Source organism: Schistocerca cancellata, unplaced genomic scaffold (genome assembly GCF_023864275.1).
Source record: "Schistocerca cancellata isolate TAMUIC-IGC-003103 unplaced genomic scaffold, iqSchCanc2.1 HiC_scaffold_1114, whole genome shotgun sequence".
Classification (NCBI taxonomy): Eukaryota; Metazoa; Arthropoda; class Insecta; order Orthoptera; family Acrididae; genus Schistocerca; species Schistocerca cancellata.
The window spans coordinates 1,372,628-1,393,381 of record NW_026047113.1 but is presented as its reverse complement, the minus strand read 5'-3'; positions in this window follow the sequence as shown (position 1 = coordinate 1,393,381).

The following is a 20,754-nucleotide window of genomic DNA, read 5'->3' as shown; positions in this document are numbered from 1 at the left end:
GATTCAATACATCGTCCTCCAGCCGATTTGACTCCATGGGTCTATTGCTGCCTCGGGCACCTTATGGCCGTTCTGCTGTGAATCTAGATTATCGAATGGGACGAAAAACTGATAGTGAATTGTAACGTTCAGGGCCACCTAATGACGATGGATCACTCAAATTGCGTCCCGATTCAATACATCGTCCCCAGCCGACTTGTCTCCATGGGTCTATTGCTGCCTCGGGCACCTTATGGCCGTTCTGTTGTGAGTCTAGATTATCGAATGGGACGAAAAACTGATAGTGAATTGTAACGTTCAGGGCCACCTAATGACGATGGATAACTCAAATTGCGTCCTGATTCAATACATCGTCCTCCAGCAGACTTGACTTGATGGGTCTATTGCTTCCTCGGGCACCTTATGGCCGTTCTGCTGTGAGTCAAAGATTTTCGAATCGGACGAAAAACTGATAGTGAATTGTAACTTTCAGGGCCACCTAATGACGATGGAACACTCAAATTCCGTCCCGATTAAATACATCGTCCTCCAGCCGACTTGTCTCCATGGGTCTATTGCTGCCTCGGGCACCTTATGGCCTTCTGCTGTGAGTCTAGATTATCGAATGGGACGAAAAACTGATAGTGAATTGTAACGTTCAGGGCCACCTAATGACGATGGATCACTCAAATTGCGTCCCGATTCAGTACATCCTCCACTAGCCGACTTGACTCCATGGGACTATTGCTGCCTCGGGCACCTTATGGCCGTTCTGCTGTGAGTCTAGATTATAGAATGGGACGAAAAACTGATAGTGAATTGTAACGTTCAGGGCCACCTATTGACGTTGGATCACTCAAATTGCGTCCCGATTCAATACATCGTCCTCCAGCCGACATGTCTCCATGGGTCTATTGCTTCCTTGGCACCTTATGGCCGTTCTGCTGTGAGTCAAAGATTTTCGAATCGGACGAAAAACTGATAGTGAATTGTAACGATCAGGGCCACCTAATGACGATGGATCACTCAAATTGCGTCCCGATTCAATACATTGTCCTCCAGCAGACTGTCTCCATGGGTCAATTGCAGCCTCGGGCACCTTATGGCCGTTCAGCTGTGCCTCAAAGATTTTCGAATCGGACGAAAAACTGATAGTGAATTGTAACGTTCAGGGCCTCCTAATGACGATGGAACACTCAAATTGCGTCCCGATTCAATACATCGTCCTCCAGCCGACTTGTCTCCATGGGTCTATTGCTGCCTCGGGCACCTTATGGCCGTTCTGCTGTGAGTCAAAGATTTTCGAATCGGACGAAAAACTGATAGTGAATTGTAACTTTCAGGGCCACCTAATGACGATGGATCACTCAAATTCCGTCCCGATTAAATACATCGTCCTCCAGCCGACTTGTCTCCATTGGTATATTGCTGCCTCGGGCACCTTATGGCCTTCTGCTGTGAGTCTAGATTATCGAATGGGACGAAAAACTGATAGTGAATTGTAACGTTCAGGGCCACCTAATGACGATGGATCACTCAAATTGCGTCCCGATTCAGTACATCCTCCACTAGCCGACTTGACTCCATGGGACTATTGCTGCCTCGGGCACCTTATGGCCGTTCTGCTGTGAGTCTAGATTATCGAATGGGACAAAAAACTGATAGTGACTTGTAACGTTCAGGGCCTCCTAATGACGATGGATCACTCAAATTGCGTCCCGATTCAATACATCGTCCTCCAGCAGACTTGTCTCCATGGGTCGATTGCTGCCTCGGGCACCTAATGGCCGTTCTGCTGTGAGTCAAAGATTTTCGAATCGGACGAAAAACTGATAGTGAATTGTAACATTCAGGGCCACCTAATGACGATGGACCACGCAAATTGCGTCTCGATTCAATACATCGTCCTCCAGCCGATTTGACTCCATGGGTCTATTGCTGCCTCGGGCACCTTATGGCCGTTCTGCTGTGAATCTAGATTATCGAATGGGACGAAAAACTGATAGTGAATTGTAACGTTCAGGGCCACCTAATGACGATGGATCACTCAAATTGCGTCCCGATTCAATACATCGTCCCCAGCCGACTTGTCTCCATGGGTCTATTGCTGCCTCGGGCACCTTATGGCCGTTCTGTTGTGAGTCTAGATTATCGAATGGGACGAAAAACTGATAGTGAATTGTAACGTTCAGGGCCACCTAATGACGATGGATAACTCAAATTGCGTCCTGATTCAATACATCGTCCTCCAGCAGACTTGACTTGATGGGTCTATTGCTGCCTCGGGCACCTTATGGCCGTTCTGCTGTGAGTCAAAGATTTTCGAATCGGACGAAAAACTGATAGTGAATTGTAACTTTCAGGGCCACCTAATGACGATGGATCACTCAAATTCCGTCCCTATTAAATACATCGTCCTCCAGCCGACTTGTCTCCATGGGTCAATTGCTGCCTCGGGCACCTTATGGCCGTTCTGCTGTGAGTCTAGATTATCGAATGGGACGAAAAACTGATAGTGAATTGTAACTTTCAGGGCCACCTAATGACGATGGATCACTCAAATTGCGTCCCGATTCAGTACATCGTCCACTAGCCGACTTGACTCCATGGGACTATTGCTGCCTCGGGCACCTTATGGCCGTTCTGCTGTGAGTCTAGATTATAGATTGGGACGAAAAACTGATAGTGAATTGTAACGTTCAGGGCCACCTAATGACGTTGGATCACACAAATTGCGTCCCGATTCAATACATCGTCCTCCAGCCGACATGTCTCCATGGGTCTATTGCTTCCTTGGCACCTTATGGCCGTTCTGCTGTGAGTCAAAGATTTTCGAATCGGACGAAAAACTGATAGTGAATTGTAACGTTCAGGGCCACCTAATGACGATGGATCACTCAAATTGCGTCCCGATTCAATACATTGTCCTCCAGCAGACTGTCTCCATGGGTCAATTGCAGCCTCGGGCACCTTATGGCCGTTCAGCTGTGCCTCAAAGATTTTCGAATCGGACGAAAAACTGATAGTGAATTGTAACGTTCAAGGCCTCCTAATGACAATGGAACACTCAAATTGCGTCCCGATTCAATACATCGTCCTCCAGCCGACTTGTCTCCATGGGTCTATTGCTGCCTCGGGCACCTTATGGCCGTTCTGCTGTGAGTCAAAGATTTTCGAATCGAACGAAAAACTGATAGTGAATTGTAACTTTCAGGGCCACCTAATGACGATGGATCACTCAAATTCCGTCCCGATTAAATACATCGTCCTCCAGCCGACTTGTCTCCATGGTTCTATTGCTGCCTCGGGCACCTTATGGCCGTTCTGCTGTGAGTCTAGATTATCGAATGGGACGAAAAACTGATAGTGAATTGTAACGTTCAGGGCCACCTAATGACGATGGATCACTCAAATTGCGTCCCGATTCAATACATCGTCCTCCAGCAGTCTTGTCTCCATGGGTCTATTGCTGCCTCGGGCACCTTATGGCAGGCCTGCTGTGACTCAAAGATTTTCGAATCGGACGAAAAACTGATAGTGAATTGTAACGTTCAGGGCCACGTAATGACGATGGATCACTCAAATTGCGTCCCGATTCAATACATCGTACTCCAGCCGACTTGACTCCATGGGTCTATTGCTGCCTCGGGCACCTTATGGCCGTTCTGCTGTGAGTCTAGATTATCGAATGGGACAAAAAACTGATAGTGAATTGTAACGTTCAGGGCCTCCTAATGACGATGGATCACTCAAATTGCGTCCCGATTCAATACATCGTCCTCCAGCAGACATGTCTCCATGCGTCTATTGCTGCCTCGGGCACCTTATGGCCGTTCTGCTGTGAGTCAAAGATTTTCGAATCGGACGAAAAACTGATAGTGAATTGTAACGTTCAGGGCCACCTAATGACGATGGATCACTCAAATTGCGTCCCGATTCAATACATCGTCCTCCAGTCGACTTGACTTCATGGGTCTATTGCTGCCTCGGGCACCTTATGGCCGTTCTGCTGTGAGTCTAAATTATCGAATGGGACAAAAAACTGATAGTGACTTGTAACGTTCAGGGCCTCCTAATGACGATGGATCACTCAAATTGCGTCCCGATTCAATACATCGTCCTCCAGCAGACTTGTCTCCATGGGTCGATTGCTGCCTCGGGCACCTAATGGCCGTTCTGCTGTGGGTCAAAGATTTTCGAATCGGACGAAAAACTGATAGTGAATTGTAACATTCAGGGCCACCTAATGACGATGGACCACGCAAATTGCGTCTCGATTCAATACATCGTCCTCCAGCCGATTTGACTCCATGGGTCTATTGCTGCCTCGGGCACCTTATGGCCGTTCTGCTGTGAATCTAGATTATCGAATGGGACGAAAAACTGATAGTGAATTGTAACGTTCAGGGCCACCTAATGACGATGGATCACTCAAATTGCGTCCCGATTCAATACATCGTCCCCAGCCGACTTGTCTCCATGGGTCTATTGCTGCCTCGGGCACCTTATGGCCGTTCTGCTGTGAGTCTAGATTATCGAATGGGACGAAAAACTGATAGTGAATTGTAACGTTCAGGGCCACCTAATGACGATGGATAACTCAAATTGCGTCCTGATTCAATACATCGTCCTCCAGCAGACTTGACTTGATGGGTCTATTGCTGCCTCGGGCACCTTATGGCCGTTCTGCTGTGAGTCAAAGATTTTCGAATCGGACGAAAAACTGATAGTGAATTGTAACTTTCAGGGCCACCTAATGACGATGGATCACTAAAATTGCGTCCCGATTCAATACATCGTCCTCCAGCAGCCTTGTCTCCATGGGTCGGTTGCTGCCTTGGGCACCTTATGGCCGTTCTGCTGTGAGTCAAAGATTTTCGAATCGGACGAAAAACTGATAGTGATTTGTAACATTAAGGGCCACCTAATGACGATGGACCACACAAATTGCGTCCCGTTTCAGTACATCGTCCACTAGCCGACTTGACTCCATGGGACTATTGCTGCCCCGGGCACCTTATGGCCGTTCTGCTGTGAGTCTAGATTATAGAATGGGATGAAAAACTGATAGTGAATTGTAACGTTCAGGGCCACCTAATGACGATGGATCACTCAAATTGCGTCCCGATTCAATACATCGTCCCCAGCCGACTTGTCTCCATGGGTCTATTGCTGCCTCGGGCACCTTATGGCCGTTCTGCTGTGAGTCTAGATTATCGAATGGGACGAAAAACTGATAGTGAATTGTAACGTTCAGGGCCACCTAATGACGATGGATAACTCAAATTGCGTCCTGATTCAATACATCGTCCTCCAGCAGACTTGACTTGATGGGTCTATTGCTGCCTCGGGCACCTTATGGCCGTTCTGCTGTGAGTCAAAGATTTTCGAATCGGACGAAAAACTGATAGTGAATTGTAACTTTCAGGGCCACCTAATGACGATGGATCACTAAAATTGCGTCCCGATTCAATACATCGTCCTCCAGCAGCCTTGTCTCCATGGGTCGGTTGCTGCCTTGGGCACCTTATGGCCGTTCTGCTGTGAGTCAAAGATTTTCGAATCGGACGAAAAACTGATAGTGATTTGTAACATTAAGGGCCACCAAATGACGATGGACCACACAAATTGCGTCCCGTTTCAGTACATCGTCCACTAGCCGACTTGACTCCATGGGACTATTGCTGCCCCGGGCACCTTATGGCCGTTCTGCTGTGAGTCTAGATTATAGAATGGGATGAAAAACTGATAGTGAATTGTAACGTTCAGGGCCACCTAATGACGATGGATCACCCAAATTGCGTCCCGATTCAATACATCGTCCTCCAGCAGACTTGTCTCCATGGGTCTATTGCTGCCTCGGGCACCTTATGGCAGGCCTGCTGTGTCTCAAAGATTTTCGAATCGGACGAAAAACTGATAGTGAATTGTAACGTTCAGGGCCACCTAATGACGATGGATCACTCAAATTTGCGTCCCGATTCAATACATCGTCCTCCAGCCGACTTGACTCCATGGGTCTATTGCTGCCTCGGGCACCTTATGGCCGTTCTGCTGTGAGTCTAGATTATCGAATGGGACAAAAAACTGATAGTGAATTGTAACGTTCAGGGCCTCCTAATGACGATGGATCACTCAAATTGCGTCCCGATTCAATACATCGTCCTCCAGCAGACTTGTCTCCATGGGTCGATTGCTGCCTCGGGCACCTAATGGCCGTTCTGCTGTGAGTCAAAGATTTTCGAATCGGACGAAAAACTGATAGTGAATTGTAACATTCAGGGCCACCTAATGACGATGGACCACGCAAATTGCGTCCCGATTCAATACATCGTCCTCCAGCCGAGTTGACTCCATGGGTCTATTGCTGCCTCGGGCACCTTATGGCCGTTCTGCTGTGAATCTAGATTATCGAATGGGACGAAAAACTGATAGTGAATTGTAACGTTCAGGGCCACCTAATGACGATGGATCACTCAAATTGCGTCCCGATTCAATACATCGTCCATAGCCGACTTTTCTCCATGGGTCTATATCTGCCTCGGGCACCTTATGGCCGTTCTGCTGTGAGTCTAGATTATCGAATGGGACGAAAAACTGATAGTGAATTGTAACGTTCAGGGCCACCTAATGACGATGGATCACTCAAATTGCGTCCTGATTCAATACATCGTCCTCCAGCAGACTTGTCTCCTTGGGTCGATTGCTGCCTCGGGCACCTAATGCCCGTTCTGCTGTGAGTCAAAGATTTTCGAATCGGACGAAAAACTGATAGTGAATTGTAACGTTCAGGGCCACGTAATGACGATGGATCACTCAAATTGCGTCCCGATTCAATACATCGTCCTCCAGCCGACTTGACTCCATGGGTCTATTGCTGCCTCGGGCACCTTATGGCCGTTCTGCTGTGAGTCTAGATTATCGAATGGGACAAAAACTGATAGTGAATTGTAACGTTCAGGGCCTCCTAATGACGATGGATCACTCAAATTGCGTCCCGATTCAATACATCGTCCTCCAGCAGACATGTCTCCATGCGTCTATTGCTGCCTCGGGCACCTTATGGCCGTTCTGCTGTGAGTCAAAGATTTTCGAATCGGACGAAAAACTGATAGTGAATTGTAACGTTCAGGGCCACCTAATGACGATGGATCACTCAAATTGCGTCCCGATTCAATACATCGTCCTCCAGTCGACTTGACTTCATGGGTCTATTGCTGCCTCGGGCACCTTATGGCCGTTCTGCTGTGAGTCTAGATTATCGAATGGGACAAAAAACTGATAGTGACTTGTAACGTTCAGGGCCTCCTAATGACGATGGATCACTCAAATTGCGTCCCGATTCAATACATCGTCCTCCAGCAGACTTGTCTCCATAGGTCGATTGCTGCCTCGGGCACCTAATGGCCGTTCTGCTGTGAGTCAAAGATTTTCGAATCGGCCGAAAAACTGATAGTGAATTGTAACATTCAGGGCCACCTAATGACGATGGACCACGCAAATTGCGTCTCGATTCAATACATCGTCCTCCAGCCGATTTAACTCCATGGGTCTATTGCTGCCTCGGGCATCTTATGGCCGTTCTGCTGTGAATCTAGATTATCGAATGGGACGAAAAACTGATAGTGAATTGTAACGTTCAGGGCCACCTAATGACGATGGATCACTCAAATTGCGTCCCGATTCAATACATCGTCCCCAGCCGACTTGTCTCCATGGGTCTATTGCTGCCTCGGACACCTTATGGCCGTTCTGTTGTGAGTCTAGATTATCGAATGGGACGAAAAACTGATAGTGAATTGTAACGTTCAGGGCCACCTAATGACGATGGATCACTCAAATTGCTTCCTGATTCAATACATCGTCCTCCAGCAGACTTGACTTGATGGGTCTATTGCTGCCTCGGGCACCTTATGGCCGTTCTGCTGTGAGTCAAAGATTTTCGAATCGGACGAAAAACTGATAGTGAATTGTAACTTTCAGGGCCACCTAATGACGATGGATCACTCAAATTGCGTCCCGATTCAATACATCGTCCTCCAGCAGCCTTGTCTCCATGGGTCGGTTGCTGCCTTGGGCACCTTATGGCCGTTCTGCTGTGAGTCAAAGATTTTCGAATCGGACGAAAAACTGATAGTGATTTGTAACATTAAGGGCCACCTAATGACGATGGACCACACAAATTGCGTCCCGTTTCAGTACATCGTCCACTAGCCGACTTGACTCCATGGGACTATTGCTGCCTCGGGCACCTTATGGCCGTTCTGCTGTGAGTCTAGATTATAGAATGGGATGAAAAACTGATAGTGAATTGTAACGTTCAGGGCCACCTAATGACGATGGATCACCCAAATTGCGCCCCGATTCAATACATCGTCCTCCAGCAGACTTGTCTCCATGGGTCTATTGCTGCCTCGGGCACCTTATGGCAGGCCTGCTGTGTCTCAAAGATTTTCGAATCGGACGAAAAACTGATAGTGAATTGTAACGTTCAGGGCCTCCTAATGACGATGGAACACTAAAATTGCGTCCCGATTCAATACATCGTCCTCCAGCAGACTTGTCTCCATGCGTCTATTGCTGCCTCGGGCACCTTATGGCCGTTCTGCTGTGAGTCAAAGATTTTCGAATCGGACGAAAAACTGATAGTGAATTGTAACGTTCACGGCCACCTAATGACGATGGATCACTCAAATTGCGTCCCGATTCAATACATCGTCCTCCAGCCGACTTGACTCCATGGGTCTATTGCTGCCTCGGGCACCTAATGGCCGTTCTGCTGTGAGTCAAAGATTTTCGAATCGGACGAAAAACTGATAGTGAATTGTAACATTCAGGGTCACCTAATGACGATGGACCACGCAAATTGCGTCTCGATTCAATACATCGTCCTCCAGCCGATTTGACTCCATGGGTCTATTGCTGCCTCGGGCACCTTATGGCCGTTCTGCTGTGAATCTAGATTATCGAATGGGACGAAAAACTGATAGTGAATTGTAACGTTCAGGGCCACCTAATGACGATGGATCACTCAAATTGCGTCCCGATTCAATACATCGTCCCCAGCCGACTTGTCTCCATGGGTCTATTGCTGCCTCGGGCACCTTATGGCCGTTCTGTTGTGAGTCTATTTTATCGAATGGGACGAAAAACTGATAGTGAATTGTAACGTTCAGGACCACCTAATGACGATGGATCACTCAAATTGCGTCCTGATTCAATACATCGTCCTCCAGCAGACTTGACTTGATGGGTCTATTGCTGCCTCGGGCACCTTATGGCCGTTCTGCTGTGAGTCAAAGATTTTCGAATCGGACGAAAAACTGATAGTGAATTGTAACTTTCAGGGCCACCTAATGACGATGGATCACTCAAATTGCGTCCCGATTCAATACATCGTCCTCCAGCAGCCTTGTCTCCATGGGTCGGTTGCTGCCTTGGGCACCTTATGGCCGTTCTGCTGTGAGTCAAAGATTTTCGAATCGGACGAAAAACTGATAGTGATTTGTAACATTAAGGGCCACCTAATGACGATGGACCACACAAATTGCGTCCCGTTTCAGTACATCGTCCACTAGCCGACTTGACTCCATGGGACTATTGCTGCCTCGGGCACCTTATGGCCGTTCTGCTGTGAGTCTAGATTATAGAATGGGATGAAAAACGGATAGTGAATTGTAACGTTCAGGGCCACCTAATGACGATGGATCACCCAAATTGCGCCCCGATTCAATACATCGTCCTCCAGCAGACTTGTCTCCATGGGTCTATTGCTGCCTCGGGCACCTTATGGCAGGCCTGCTGTGTCTCAAAGATTTTCGAATCGGACGAAAAACTGATAGTGAATTGTAACGTTCAGGGCCTCCTAATGACGATGGAACACTAAAATTGCGTCCCGATTCAATACATCGTCCTCCAGCAGACTTGTCTCCATGCGTCTATTGCTGCCTCGGGCACCTTATGGCCGTTCTGCTGTGAGTCAAAGATTTTCGAATCGGACGAAAAACTGATAGTGAATTGTAACGTTCAGGGCCACCTAATGACGATGGATCACTCAAATTGCGTCCCGATTCAATACATCGTCCTCCAGCCGACTTGACTCCATGGGTCTATTGCTGCCTCGGGCACCTAATGGCCGTTCTGCTGTGAGTCAAAGATTTTCGAATCGGACGAAAAACTGATAGTGAATTGTAACATTCAGGGTCACCTAATGACGATGGACCACGCAAATTGCGTCTCGATTCAATACATCGTCCTCCAGCCGATTTGACTCCATGGGTCTATTGCTGCCTCGGGCACCTTATGGCCGTTCTGCTGTGAATCTAGATTATCGAATGGGACGAAAAACTGATAGTGAATTGTAACGTTCAGGGCCACCTAATGACGATGGATCACTCAAATTGCGTCCCGATTCAATACATCGTCCCCAGCCGACTTGTCTCCATGGGTCTATTGCTGCCTCGGGCACCTTATGGCCGTTCTGTTGTGAGTCTATTTTATCGAATGGGACGAAAAACTGATAGTGAATTGTAACGTTCAGGACCACCTAATGACGATGGATCACTCAAATTGCGTCCTGATTCAATACATCGTCCTCCAGCAGACTTGACTTGATGGGTCTATTGCTGCCTCGGGCACCTTATGGCCGTTCTGCTGTGAGTCAAAGATTTTCGAATCGGACGAAAAACTGATAGTGAATTGTAACTTTCAGGGCCACCTAATGACGATGGATCACAAAAAATTGCGTCCCGATTCAATACATCGTCCTCCAGCAGCCTTGTCTCCATGGGTCGGTTGCTGCCTTGGGCACCTTATGGCCGTTCTGCTGTGAGTCAAAGATTTTCGAATCGGACGAAAAACTGATAGTGATTTGTAACATTAAGGGCCACCTAATGACGATGGACCACACAAATTGCGTCCCGTTTCAGTACATCGTCCACTAGCCGACTTGACTCCATGGGTCTATTGCTGCCTCGGGCACCTTATGGCCGTTCTGCTGTGAGTCTAGATTATAGAATGGGATGAAAAACTGATAGTGAATTGTAACGTTCAGGGCCACCTAATGACGATGGATCACCCACATTGCGTCCCGATTCAATACATCGTCCTCCAGCAGACTTGTCTCCATGGGTCTATTGCTGCCTCGGGCACCTTATGGCAGGCCTGCTGTGTCTCAAAGATTTTCGAATCGGACGAAAAACTGATAGTGAATTGTAACGTTCAGGGCCTCCTAATGACGATGGAACACTCAAATTGCGTCCCGATTCAATACATCGTCCTCCAGCAAACTTGTCTCCATGCGTCTATTGCTGCCTCGGGCACCTTATGGCCGTTCTGCTGTGAGTCAAAGATTTTCGAATCGGACGAAAAACTGATAGTGAATTGTAACGTTCAGGGCCACCTAATGACGATGGATCACTCAAATTGCGTCCCGATTCAATACATCGTCCTCCAGCCGACTTGACTCCATGGGTCTATTGCTGCCTCGGGCACCTTATGGCCGTTCTGCTGTGAGTCTAGATTATCGAATGGGACAAAAAACTGATAGTGAATTGTAACTTTCAGGGCCTCCTAATGACGATGGATCACTCAAATTGCGTCCCGATTCAATACATCGTCCTCCAGCAGACTTGTCTCCATGGGTCGATTGCTGCCTCGGGCACCTAATGGCCGTTCTGCTGTGAGTCAAAGATTTTCGAATCGGACGAAAAACTGATAGTGAATTGTAACGTTCAGGGCCACCTAATGACGATGGATCACTCAAATTGCGTCCCGATTCAATACATCGTCCATAGCCGACTTTTCTCCATGGGTCTATTTCTGCCTCGGGCACCTTATGGCCGTTCTGCTGTGAGTCTAGATTATCGAATGGGACGAAAACCTGATAGTGAATTGTAACGTTCAGGGCCACCTAATGACGATGGATCACTCTAATTGCGTCCTGATTCAATACATCGTCCTCCAGCAGACTTGTCTCCATGGGTCGATTGCTGCCTTGGGCACCTAATGGCCGTTCTGCTGTGAGTCAAAGATTTTCGAATCGGACGAAAAACTGATAGTGAATTGTAACATTCAGGGCCACCTAATGACGATGGACCACGCAAATTGCGTCTCGATTCAATACATCATCCTCCAGCCGATTTGACTCCATGGGTCTATTGCTGCCTCGGGCACCTTATGGCCGTTCTGCTGTGAATCTAGATTATCGAATGGGACGAAAAACTGATAGTGAATTGTAACGTTCAGGGCCACCTAATGACGATGGATCACTCAAATTGCGTCCTGATTCAATACATCGTCCTCCAGCAGACTTGACTTGATGGGTCTATTGCTGCTTCGGGCACCTTATGGCCGTTCTGCTGTGAGTCAAAGATTTTCGAATCGGACGAAAAACTGATAGTGAATTGTAACTTTCAGGGCCACCTAATGACGATGGATCACTCAAATTGCGTCCCGATTCAATACATCGTCCTCCAGCAGCCTTGTCTCCATGGGTCGGTTGCTGCCTTGGGCACCTTATGGCCGTTCTGCTGTGGGTCAAAGATTTTCGAATCGGACGAAAAACTGATAGCGATTTGTAACATTGAGGGCCACCTAATGACGATGGACCACACAAATTGCGTCCCGTTTCAGTACATCGTCCGCTAGCCGACTTGACTCCATGGGACTATTGCTGCCTCGGGCACCTTATGGCCGTTCTGCTGTGAGTCTAGATTATAGAATGGGATGAAAAACTGATAGTGAATTGTAACGTTCAGGGCCACCTAATGACGATGGATCACCCAAATTGCGTCCCGATTCAATACATCGTCCTCCAGCAGACTTGTCTCCATGGGTCTATTGCTGCCTCGGGCACCTTATGGCAGGCCTGCTGTGTCTCAAAGATTTTCGAATCGGACGAAAAACTGATAGTGAATTGTAACGTTCAGGGCCTCCTAATGACGATGGAACACTCAAATTGCGTCCCGATTCAATACATCGTCCTCCAGCAGACTTGTCTCCATGCGTCTATTGCTGCCTCGGGCACCTTATGGCCGTTCTGCTGTGAGTCAAAGATTTTCGAATCGGACGAAAAACTGATAGTGAATTGTAACGTTCAGGGCCACCTAATGACGATGGATCACTCAAATTGCGTGCCGATTCAATACATCGTCCTCCAGCCGACTTGACTCCATGGGTCTATTGCTGCCTCGGGCACCTTATGGCCGTTCTGCTGTGAGTCTAAATTATCGAATGGGACAAAAAACTGATAGTGAATTGTAACGTTCAGGGCCTCCTAATGACGATGGATCACTCAAATTGCGTCCCGATTCAATACATCGTCCTCCAGCAGACTTGTCTCCATGGGTCGATTGCTGCCTCGGGCACCTAATGGCCGTTCTGCTGTGAGTCAAAGATTTTCGAATGGGACGAAAAACTGATAGTGAATTGTAACGTTCAGGGCCACCTAATGACGATGGATCACTCAAATTGCGTCCCGATTCAATACATCGTCCCCAGCCGACTTGTCTCCATGGGTCTATTGCTGCCTCGGGCACCTTATGGCCGTTCTGTTGTGAGTCTAGATTATCGAATGGGACGAAAAACTGATAGTGAATTGTAACGTTCAGGGCCACCTAATGACGATGGATCACTCAAATTGCGTCCTGATTCAATACATCGTCCTCCAGCAGACTTGACTTGATTGGTCTATTGCTGCCTCGGGCACCTTATGGCTGTTCTGCTGTGAGTCAAAGATTTTCGAATCGGACGAAAAACTGATAGTGAATTGTAACTTTCAGGGCCACCTAATGACGATGGATCACTCAAATTGCGTCCCGATTCAATACATCGTCTTCCAGCAGCCTTGTCTCCATGGGTCGGTTGCTGCCTTGGGCACCTTATGGCCGTTCTGCTGTGAGTCAAAAATTTTCGAATCGGACGAAAAACTGATAGTGATTTGTAACATTAAGGGCCACCTAATGACGATGGACCACACAAATTGCGTCCCGTTTCAGTACATCGTCCACTAGCCGACTTGACTCCATGGGACTATTGCTGCCTCGGGCACCTTATGGCCGTTCTGCTGTGAGTCTAGATTATAGAATGGGATGAAAAACTGATAGTGAATTGTAACGTTCAGGGCCACCTAATGACGATGGATCACCCAAATTGCGTCCCGATTCAATACATCGTCCTCCAGCAGACTTGTCTCCATGGGTCTATTGCTGCCTCGGGCAGCTTATGGCAGGCCTGCTGTGTATCAAAGATTTTCGAATCGGACGAAAAACTGATAGTGAATTGTAACGTTCAGGGCCTCCTAATGACGATGGAACACTAAAATTGCGTCCCGATTCAATACATCGTCCTCCAGCAGACTTGTCTCCATGCGTCTATTGCTGCCTCGGGCACCTTATGGCCGTTCTGCTGTGAGTCAAAGATTTTCGAATCGGACGAAAAACTGATAGTGAATTGTAACGTTCAGGGCCACCTAATGACGATGGATCACTCAAATTGCGTCCCGATTCAATACATCGTCCTCCAGCCGACTTGACTCCATGGGTCTATTGCTGCCTCGGGCACCTAATGGCCGTTCTGCTGTGAGTCAAAGATTTTCGAATCGGACGAAAAACTGATAGTGAATTGTAACATTCAGGGCCACCTAATGACGATGGACCACGCAAATTGCGTCTCGATTCAATACATCGTCCTCCAGCCGATTTGACTCCATGGGTCTATTGCTGCCTCGGGCACCTTATGGCCGTTCTGCTGTGAATCTAGATTATCGAATGGGACGAAAAACTGATAGTGAATTGTAACGTTCAGGGCCACCTAATGACGATGGATCACTCAAATTGCGTCCCGATTCAATACATCGTCCCCAGCCGACTTGTCTCCATGGGTCTATTGCTGCCTCGGGCACCTTATGGCCGTTCTGTTGTGAGTCTAGATTATCGAATGGGACGAAAAACTGATAGTGAATTGTAACGTTCAGGACCACCTAATGACGATGGATCACTCAAATTGCGTCCTGATTCAATACATCGTCCTCCAGCAGACTTGACTTGATGGGTCTATTGCTGCCTCGGGCACCTTATGGCCGTTCTGCTGTGAGTCAAAGATTTTCGAATCGGACGAAAAACTGATAGTGAATTGTAACTTTCAGGGCCACCTAATGACGATGGATCACTCAAATTGCGTCCCGATTCAATACATCGTCCTCCAGCAGCCTTGTCTCCATGTGTCGGTTGCTGCCTTGGGCACCTTATGGCCGTTCTGCTGTGAGTCAAAGATTTTCGAATCGGACGAAAAACTGATAGTGATTTGTAACATTAAGGGCCACCTAATGACGATGGACCACACAAATTGCGTCCCGTTTCAGTACATCGTCCACTAGCCGACTTGACTCCATGGGTCTATTGCTGCCTCGGGCACCTTATGGCCGTTCTGCTGTGAGTCTAGATTATAGAATGGGATGAAAAACTGATAGTGAATTGTAACGTTCAGGGCCACCTAATGACGATGGATCACCCACATTGCGTCCCGATTCAATACATCGTCCTCCATCAGACTTGTCTCCATGGGTCTATTGCTGCCTCGGGCACCTTATGGCAGGCCTGCTGTGTCTCAAAGATTTTCGAATCGGACGAAAAACTGATAGTGAATTGTAACGTTCAGGGCCTCCTAATGACGATGGAACACTCAAATTGCGTCCCGATTCAATACATCGTCCTCCAGCAGACTTGTCTCCATGCGTCTATTGCTGCCTCGGGCACCTTATGGCCGTTCTGCTGTGAGTCAAAGATTTTCGAATCGGACGAAAAACTGATAGTGAATTGTAACGTTCAGGGCCACCTAGTGACGATGGATCACTCAAATTGCGTCCCGATTCAATACATCGTCCTCCAGCCGACTTGACTCCATGGGTCTATTGCTGCCTCGGGCACCTTATGGCCGTTCTGCTGTGAGTCTAGATTATCGAATGGGACAAAAAACTGATAGTGAATTGTAACGTTCAGGGCCTCCTAATGACGATGGATCACTCAAATTGCGTCCCGATTCAATACATCGTCCTCCAGCAGACTTGTCTCCATGGGTCGATTGCTGCCTCGGGCACCTAATGGCCGTTCTGCTGTGAGTCAAAGATTTTCGAATCGGACGAAAAACTGATAGTGAATTGTAACATTCAGGGCCACCTAATGACGATGGACCACGCAAATTGCGTCCCGATTCAATACATCGTCCTCCAGCCGAGTTGACTCCATGGGTCTATTGCTGCCTCGGGCACCTTATGGCCGTTCTGCTGTGAATCTAGATTATCGAATGGGACGAAAAACTGATAGTGAATTGTAACGTTCAGGGCCACCTAATGACGATGGATCACTCAAATTGCGTCCCGATTCAATACATCGTCCATAGCCGACTTTTCTCCATGGGTCTATTTCTGCCTCGGGCACCTTATGGCCGTTCTGCTGTGAGTCTAGATTATCGAATGGGACGAAAAACTGATAGTGAATTGTAACGTTCAGGGCCACCTAATGACGATGGATCACTCAAATTGCGTCCTGATTCAATACATCGTCCTCCAGCAGACTTGTCTCCATGGGTCGATTGCTGCCTCGGGCACCTAATGGCCGTTCTGCTGTGAGTCAAAGATTTTCGAATCGGACGAAAAACTGATAGTGAATTGTAACATTCAGGGCCACCTAATGACGATGGACCGCGCAAATTGCGTCTCGATTCAGTACATCGTCCTCCAGCCGATTTGACTCCATGGGTCTATTGCTGCCTCGGGCACCTTATGGCCGTTCTGCTGTGAATCTAGATTATCGAATGGGACAAAAAACTGATAGTGAATTGTAACGTTCAGGGCCACCTAATGACGATGGAACACTCAAATTGCGTCCCGATTCAATACATCGTCCTCAGGCGGACTTGTCTCCATTGGTCTATTGCTGCCTCGGGCACCTAATGGCCGTTCTGCTGTGAGTCAAAGATTTTCGAATGGGACGAAAAACTGATAGTGAATTGTAACGTTCAGGGCCACCTAATGACGATGGATCACTCAAATTGCGTCCCGATTCAATACATCGTCCCCAGCCGACTTGTCTCCATGGGTCTATTGCTGCCTCGGGCACCTTATGGCCGTTCTGTTGTGAGTCTAGATTATCGAATGGGACGAAAAACTGATAGTGAATTGTAACGTTCAGGGCCACCTAATGACGATGGATCACTCAAATTGCGTCCTGATTCAATACATCGTCCTCCAGCAGACTTGACTTGATTGGTCTATTGCTGCCTCGGGCACCTTATGGCTGTTCTGCTGTGAGTCAAAGATTTTCGAATCGGACGAAAAACTGATAGTGAATTGTAACTTTCAGGGCCACCTAATGACGATGGATCACTCAAATTGCGTCCCGATTCAATACATCGTCTTCCAGCAGCCTTGTCTCCATGGGTCGGTTGCTGCCTTGGGCACCTTATGGCCGTTCTGCTGTGAGTCAAAAATTTTCGAATCGGACGAAAAACTGATAGTGATTTGTAACATTAAGGGCCACCTAATGACGATGGACCACACAAATTGCGTCCCGTTTCAGTACATCGTCCACTAGCCGACTTGACTCCATGGGACTATTGCTGCCTCGGGCACCTTATGGCCGTTCTGCTGTGAGTCTAGATTATAGAATGGGATGAAAAACTGATAGTGAATTGTAACGTTCAGGGCCACCTAATGACGATGGATCACCCAAATTGCGTCCCGATTCAATACATCGTCCTCCAGCAGACTTGTCTCCATGGGTCTATTGCTGCCTCGGGCAGCTTATGGCAGGCCTGCTGTGTATCAAAGATTTTCGAATCGGACGAAAAACTGATAGTGAATTGTAACGTTCAGGGCCTCCTAATGACGATGGAACACTAAAATTGCGTCCCGATTCAATACATCGTCCTCCAGCAGACTTGTCTCCATGCGTCTATTGCTGCCTCGGGCACCTTATGGCCGTTCTGCTGTGAGTCAAAGATTTTCGAATCGGACGAAAAACTGATAGTGAATTGTAACGTTCAGGGCCACCTAATGACGATGGATCACTCAAATTGCGTCCCGATTCAATACATCGTCCTCCAGCCGACTTGACTCCATGGGTCTATTGCTGCCTCGGGCACCTAATGGCCGTTCTGCTGTGAGTCAAAGATTTTCGAATCGGACGAAAAACTGATAGTGAATTGTAACATTCAGGGCCACCTAATGACGATGGACCACGCAAATTGCGTCTCGATTCAATACATCGTCCTCCAGCCGATTTGACTCCATGGGTCTATTGCTGCCTCGGGCACCTTATGGCCGTTCTGCTGTGAATCTAGATTATCGAATGGGACGAAAAACTGATAGTGAATTGTAACGTTCAGGGCCACCTAATGACGATGGATCACTCAAATTGCGTCCCGATTCAATACATCGTCCCCAGCCGACTTGTCTCCATGGGTCTATTGCTGCCTCGGGCACCTTATGGCCGTTCTGTTGTGAGTCTAGATTATCGAATGGGACGAAAAACTGATAGTGAATTGTAACGTTCAGGACCACCTAATGACGATGGATCACTCAAATTGCGTCCTGATTCAATACATCGTCCTCCAGCAGACTTGACTTGATGGGTCTATTGCTGCCTCGGGCACCTTATGGCCGTTCTGCTGTGAGTCAAAGATTTTCGAATCGGACGAAAAACTGATAGTGAATTGTAACTTTCAGGGCCACCTAATGACGATGGATCACTCAAATTGCGTCCCGATTCAATACATCGTCCTCCAGCAGCCTTGTCTCCATGTGTCGGTTGCTGCCTTGGGCACCTTATGGCCGTTCTGCTGTGAGTCAAAGATTTTCGAATCGGACGAAAAACTGATAGTGATTTGTAACATTAAGGGCCACCTAATGACGATGGACCACACAAATTGCGTCCCGTTTCAGTACATCGTCCACTAGCCGACTTGACTCCATGGGTCTATTGCTGCCTCGGGCACCTTATGGCCGTTCTGCTGTGAGTCTAGATTATAGAATGGGATGAAAAACTGATAGTGAATTGTAACGTTCAGGGCCACCTAATGACGATGGATCACCCACATTGCGTCCCGATTCAATACATCGTCCTCCAGCAGACTTGTCTCCATGGGTCTATTGCTGCCTCGGGCACCTTATGGCAGGCCTGCTGTGTCTCAAAGATTTTCGAATCGGACGAAAAACTGATAGTGAATTGTAACGTTCAGGGCCTCCTAATGACGATGGAACACTCAAATTGCGTCCCGATTCAATACATCGTCCTCCAGCAGACTTGTCTCCATGCGTCTATTGCTGCCTCGGGCACCTTATGGCCGTTCTGCTGTGAGTCAAAGATTTTCGAATCGGACGAAAAACTGATAGTGAATTGTAACGTTCAGGGCCACCTAGTGACGATGGATCACTCAAATTGCGTCCCGATTCAATACATCGTCCTCCAGCCGACTTGACTCCATGGGTCTATTGCTGCCTCGGGCACCTTATGGCCGTTCTGCTGTGAGTCTAGATTATCGAATGGGACAAAAAACTGATAGTGAATTGTAACGTTCAGGGCCTCCTAATGACGATGGATCACTCAAATTGCGTCCCGATTCAATACATCGTCCTCCAGCAGACTTGTCTCCATGGGTCGATTGCTGCCTCGGGCACCTAATGGCCGTTCTGCTGTGAGTCAAAGATTTTCGAATCGGACGAAAAACTGATAGTGAATTGTAACATTCAGGGCCACCTAATGACGATGGACCACGCAAATTGCGTCCCGATTCAATACATCGTCCTCCAGCCGAGTTGACTCCATGGGTCTATTGCTGCCTCGGGCACCTTATGGCCGTTCTGCTGTGAATCTAGATTATCGAATGGGACGAAAAACTGATAGTGAATTGTAACGTTCAGGGCCACCTAATGACGATGGATCACTCAAATTGCGTCCCGATTCAATACATCGTCCATAGCCGACTTTTCTCCATGGGTCTATTTCTGCCTCGGGCACCTTATGGCCGTTCTGCTGTGAGTCTAGATTATCGAATGGGACGAAAAACTGATAGTGAATTGTAACGTTCAGGGCCACCTAATGACGATGGATCACTCAAATTGCGTCCTGATTCAATACATCGTCCTCCAGCAGACTTGTCTCCATGGGTCGATTGCTGCCTCGGGCACCTAATGGCCGTTCTGCTGTGAGTCAAAGATTTTCGAATCGGACGAAAAACTGATAGTGAATTGTAACATTCAGGGCCACCTAATGACGATGGACCGCGCAAATTGCGTCTCGATTCAGTACATCGTCCTCCAGCCGATTTGACTCCATGGGTCTATTGCTGCCTCGGGCACCTTATGGCCGTTCTGCTGTGAATCTAGATTATCGAATGGGACGAAAAACTGATAGTGAATTGTAACGTTCAGGGCAACCTAATGACGATGGATCACTCAAATTGCGTCCTGATTCAATACATCGACCTCCAGCAGACTTGACTTGATGGGTCTATTGCTGCCTCGGGCACCTTATGGCCGTTCTGCTGTGAGTCAAAGATTTTCGAATCGGACGAAAAACTGATAGTGAATTGTAACTTTCAGGGCCACCTAATGACGATGGATCACTCAAATTGCGTCCCGATTCAATACATCGTCCTCCAGCAGCCTTGTCTCCATGGGTCGGTTGCTGCCTTGGGCACCTTATGGCCGTTCTGCTGTGGGTCAAAGATTTTCGAATCGGACGAAAAACTGATAGTGATTTGTAACATTAAGGGCCA